We start from the raw sequence: 6,103 nt of genomic DNA, 5'->3' as shown, positions 1-6,103 counted from the left end.
GCCCCAGTAGTAACACAGGGGAGTGCCATTTTAGTTTGCCAGTATCATTCATACAACATATCTGTTTTATCACAAGTGGCGCAATATTAATCCCTGTTCCTTAAATATATATATATATGGGTGACAATGATCAATGGTGTTTAGAACATTATTTAAAAAGAAGGCTAAAAAGTATAGAGAATGGTAATAAAACCGAAGTTAAGAACTGAAAAAAATATATGTATCTTAATATTGAGCAAAATGAGCCAACATACGTTTGTTTTTAGCAGTGTATGTAACAATAACATTTTTTTTCTAAACACCATAGTAAAAACCAATATACATATATATTTTATCAGGGAACCACTGGGGAATACTTCTGATGGATCCAGTATTGAAAGACTTTCTTCCCAACAAACCCAAAATAGTATTTTGTAAATCCAAGAGCATGAAGGATATCCTTGCGCCCAGCATGCTGTGTGAACTGCCGCCTGGAAGTAACAATAACTCACTCCCCAAATGTGTCAGAGCATTTAAATGTGGTCAGTGCAGTGTGTGTAAATATCTGAACCCAAATAGAAGAACTTTCAATGGCATGGGAAGTACACAGAAATTCAAAATCAAAGACTTCATGAATTGTAATACCACATCAGTGATCTACCTATTAGAATGCACATGTACCAAAAAATATGTAGGAAAGACGAAGAGACCCCTGAAATTAAGGATGCATGTTCAAAATATCAAGAATAAAGTGGATACCCATCTCATATATAGACATTTTAACCTTGTACACAATTCAAATTAAGAAGATCTCTCCTTCAAAGCAATTGAACATGTGTAGCTTGGTGAGAGAGGCAGAGATCTGGCGAATAAACTGTCTCAACGGGAGATGTTCTGGATCTTCCAACTCAATACGATGCATCCTAGCGGCTTCAACGAAGGATATGAAATCGCTCCATTCCTATGAGGTTTACTCTACCAAGCACTAAAAGTTTCAGCTCACATTCATCACACTTGTCTTTATTTCACTATTATTCTTTATCACATTGTATGGCTAATAAAAACCTATGAATAATACCAGGCTACTATATGATATATGCGCCGCAAGATACAATCATACCACACTGGCTTCACGTCCAAATCCATCTGATCTTGGTAGATAAGCAGTGTAGGGCTTGACTAGTACCAGATGGGAGACCTTGTGGGAAGATCAAGTACTGTAATTAGGCCACATTGTTAATTAGATTGAATGGTACTTATATATACAGGCATTGAGTCCCACACAGCCAAATACCTTCACTTTTAAATACTCCATCACCGCTATATTATTTCCTTTTTTTGGCACTACCACCCACCATCACCATTCGTATCATCACTTATGATATAGTCTATATTTTATTTTGTCAATTAGTATACCCATTCACGATCTCTAATACTATCACATACAGTGTATAGTTCACATATAAAATCTATTAACTATGAACATATATTTCACAAGCGGGCTTACTGTATCTCTGCACCTTAGCTACATTATTATATATATTGCTAGAGTCCACTCGGAGATCGAAATAAAAAATTTCAGCTTCCTCTATTAAATTGAAGTTTTATGTAGATCAACATTCTCTAAACCCGATAATATAATATTTATTATACTGCTATTGTATTCTTTTCATATTATATATATATATATATATATATATATATATATCTTATATTTATAGTCATACTGTTATTATTAATACTCTGAGTTCATATAAATATATGTGTATATATACATCTCTTTATGATGTTCCCTTTCTTAGCATTTCGCTGCTACTGTAGTTCCTCTACAATACATATATCATATATCTATATTATATTATTATTACTCATATTTTATAATGATACTGTATACACTTTATTACTAGGATATGTCCTTTTATCTATACGAACTATTTATCACTATATACAGCTTATTAATATTTTGTAATTTTGTTTCCTGTTCTGCTGCTATACAAATAATGATCCATTTTGGTCTGAAGTATTGTACTCCTGTAAAATGGCCGCCACTTCTAATGGAGGATCGGGGGAGGGCCTTTAACCTAATGTGTTGCCGAGACCGGAAATGGGGAAGAAATTGTCAGCCGCACAGCTGGAGGTGTCAGGGGACCTGGACCCTGTATGCCCGCGAACCAGGAAGTGGGGCGGCAGCACGCGCTCACAAGCCACTCATCTACAGCCACTCGTGGACTGGTAATGGGGCGCCAGAGCATGTGCAATGAACATCCAAGGACACAGGAAGTGTGGCGGAAGTGCCGCTTCCTCACATATTGGACTATTTCTTACTATATTTAATACTTGCATCACTCATTTTTAAGTAAATCAGATATGAAATATCCTTACCTATATCCATGTTAGCTCCAACCTATTATTTATATATAAATTAAACATTTATTGTACCATGTCAATTAGCACAGGAAATTATGTCAGCGCTCATTCCCTTAATCACACCAGGTATAAATTTCAGTCCTGGTTAGTTGCTTATCACCCCTTGATGAAGTCAGAGAGACGAAACGCGTTGGCTGTACCTTATTATCTCTTCATACTAAGATAAGCTCCAAGTTCTCATTTTTATAGCTACATATGGTCATTTTATCTGTATCCTATATATATTTTTTATAGTTTTTTTTTATTGCTCTTTTTTCTTTTCTTTTTTTTTATTTTTTAATGTGTCCCTGATAAAATATATATGTATATTGGTTTTTACTCCGGTGTTTAGAATAAAAAATTTATTGTTATATACACTGCTAAAAACAAACATATTTTGGCTCATTTTGCTCAATATTAAGATATATATATATTATTACAATTCTTAACTTCAGTTTTATCACCATTCTCTATACGTTTTAGCCTTCTTTTTAAATAATGTTATAAACACTGTTGGTCACTGTCACCCCTATTCCTAGATCTATATTCTTTTGTATAGCACTTTACCGATGCTTAATACTTAGGGGCTAGCTGACACCCTAAAACACTAAGGGAGTGTTTTTACAAGTCTATTAACGACTTTTTTTTACTATTGTTCACAAGCGAAAGTGGCATCTTACCTCCATTGCTTATATATATATATATATATATATATATATATATATATGGAAGTGGTATAGACCTAATTATGCGCTAAGTGAAAGCTCCAAACCTTATGACGTACTCTCTGTTAGCTAGAGTACAAACAAAAGAATACAAAAATACAGAATGTCAAAGGGAGCTGTATGTGTTAATTATATGAAATACTTTTCCAGATTATGACCACAAAGTGATAAAAACAATAGATTTATTCACATATTATCTATGCACTTTATAATTTTAGTGAACATAGATTATCACATAAAATCCAATGGTGAATATATTTAAAATACAGATTACAATTTTGTTGAAGACATGATATAATCAGTATATTCCATCCAATAGTGTTTTATACAGGATGTCTGATGTTCTCACAGAAAAACCATACCCGACGCGTTTCATCCCCAAGGACTTCATAAGGGGTTCATGTCAATCAATATTGGAAGAGTAATGGGGGCAAGACACCGATTTAGCGGTAATGCTATTCCCACAAGCAATTTCAAGGGATTAAAATCAAAACAATCACGCTGAGTGCATCAGTATTCACCATAGGTCCAGTCCTCATATGAGTGCAAACTGAGAGGTTGTGCTGTTGTATTCCCTATCAGTTACAACCACATTTATAATGTTCCAGCTTTGAATTTGAATTATTATTATATTATTTGATTTATATATATATATAAAATAAAAACACAATTCCCAAGTGCGCTGTATTGGTTGTATTTACATAAATTCTTCCAAGGAAACCCAATTGGATGTACGCTGTACACTGGAGAATATTAATTCCTGGGGTCCTAGAACAGATAACCCCTCACCAGAAAATCACCCAAACAAGAGGCCCAAGGCCAATTAGAAAAAAATATTGGTTTAATGTCACAGATTAAACACATATGTTTAGTAACATTTCTTTACAGACGGTTTTACAGTGTTTGTACAAAGAATTTATAAAAAGTGTAAGTCAGTGAGAAATATCCAGTGTATGATGATGACTTAGACACTCCCTCACCTTAGCAAGGTGTGAGCTCAAAAGGGAGTGTCTTCACAGACTGAGTTAATAGCTCATTGCTGACAGAACCAATGCGTTTTGCCTACACGACTTCATCAGGGGTAACAGTATTGAAAGTAGGAACAGAAAAGTACTTATAAATCTGTGTATAAAAGGTCATACAATAACCATGAGAATGAAAAAAATTCACACTATATACAGTATAAATAAATATATATATATATATATATATACGTCGCAGCTCCTAGCATGCAGCGGCACTCAAGGAAATGACTCATGGGGTTACCAAACAAGCGATATTTATTCCATGATAGTGCAAAAAAGATCCAACGTTTCGGGGTGCTACCACCCCTTTGTCAAGGTGAACACAACAGAAGTAAGTGATAACGCAAAGTGATTACCTTTATATGTGGAGGAGGTGAGGAGGTCCCGCCAGCGGGAGGTGCAGCAGCGTTTCCGGGGACAGGCATAAACTTCCTTCCCTGCTTGTGAACGTAAGAGCGTGGTGCGTAAGTTCCGGTCACGTGCTCCCGCACCGCGTCATCAGACGCCCTGGTTCCCCTAGCAACCGTCCGTGTGTATGCCGTCCAGCCCGACGGCTGTCACGGAGGCAGAAGGGCTCACAGGAGGTCGTGGCGCGGGGGGCATGATCCGGACTGTGTGAATGAAATTGTGACGTAGTGACAATAGTGGGTCATCAGAATACAAACAAGTAACGATTGTACTTGGACATCCACATGTTATAATAAAACTAATGCTCTATGCTCTGGCCGCATTTAATGGTGTGATCAAAGAAGTTTTAACTTAAATGGGTGCACTTTAAATCATATTTGCATTACTGCTACAAGACCAGGGTGCTCCTCAAAAATGCCTGCCCCCATTGGACACGGCATCATGGGGTGCCCCCAGGTCCTGAATATGGGTGTAAAAGATCTGGCATCAGGTGTTGTTGCACATGGGTGTTATAGCTATTATATTATACAACTCAAAATGGCAAGTTTCAAAATACATTCCACGGGTTAGCTCTTGATAGACTTGCTGGTCCGAAAGTTGTCTGTAGACTTCAGCTCTGTAATCGGTCAGGTTCATAATGACAATCCCGCCGCCTATCGGACCAGCAAGTCTATCAAGAGCTAACCCAAGACCCCACCGTGGAGTATAAACAGGAAATTGATAACATTCTAGACCTAGCGTCAACTGCTGGAAAAATCTCCAAGAAGCTATGCTCGGCTCTCAAACAAGAGTTCCCTGTGGTACCAATTTTGTTTATAGTGCCTAAAATACACAAGAATGTGGAAAAGCCCCCTGGGAGGCCAATCATCTCTGCGCACAAGTCACTTTATCAACCTATCTCAACCTTTCTAGACAGCATACTACAGCCGCTCATCTGCCAACAACCCAGAAACATTAAAGACACTACCATGTTCCTGAATCAACTCATGTCACTACCGGACATTCCCACGGGCACTTTAATCTGTACTATTGATATCTGCAGTTTATATACTAGCATACCCCAGATGGCGGGTCTTAAAGCTATGAGGGAATTTTTAGTCCGTGTAGGGATGGAGTCAATGGATGTGAATCTGTTCCTCAAACTGCTGGAGCTGACCCTTATAAGAAACTATTTTTTATTTGACGGTAAATTTTACCGTCAAACTAGTGGGTGTGCGATGGGGAGCAATGTGACGCCGTCCTTCGCTAATACCTTTATGCTACAGGAAGAACAAAGCATGTTTTTTGATGATCTTAACACATCGCAGCACATTTTTTACTATTCTAGGCATATAGACGACATATTCATCCTGTGGACTGGCGGCCAGGAGAAGTTTGAAGCACTCATCGCCCACATTAACAACAGGGACTCCCCCATCAAGGTCACAGCGGCCTGTAGCGTGTTTTCATTGCACTACCTAGATGTAATGGTGTCCATTAATAACAATAAAATATCAACGGAGATATTTTACAAACCAACGGACAAAAACACACTGTTAAGACATAACAGTCACCACCCTG

The 6,103-nt window shown here is 37.4% G+C and overlaps 1 pseudogene; it reads left to right on the top strand.

Annotated features, from left to right (window-relative positions):
- Positions 1-1,085: 1,085 nt before the first annotated feature.
- Positions 1,086-1,205, top strand: LOC134939141 (5S ribosomal RNA; annotated as a pseudogene).
- Positions 1,206-6,103: the final 4,898 nt, after the last annotated feature.

Source organism: Pseudophryne corroboree, chromosome 6, assembly GCF_028390025.1.
Source record: "Pseudophryne corroboree isolate aPseCor3 chromosome 6, aPseCor3.hap2, whole genome shotgun sequence".
In the NCBI taxonomy this organism is placed as follows: domain Eukaryota; kingdom Metazoa; phylum Chordata; class Amphibia; order Anura; family Myobatrachidae; genus Pseudophryne; species Pseudophryne corroboree.
The sequence above is the reverse complement of the archived record's forward strand: the minus strand, read 5'-3'. Positions and strand labels throughout refer to the sequence as shown.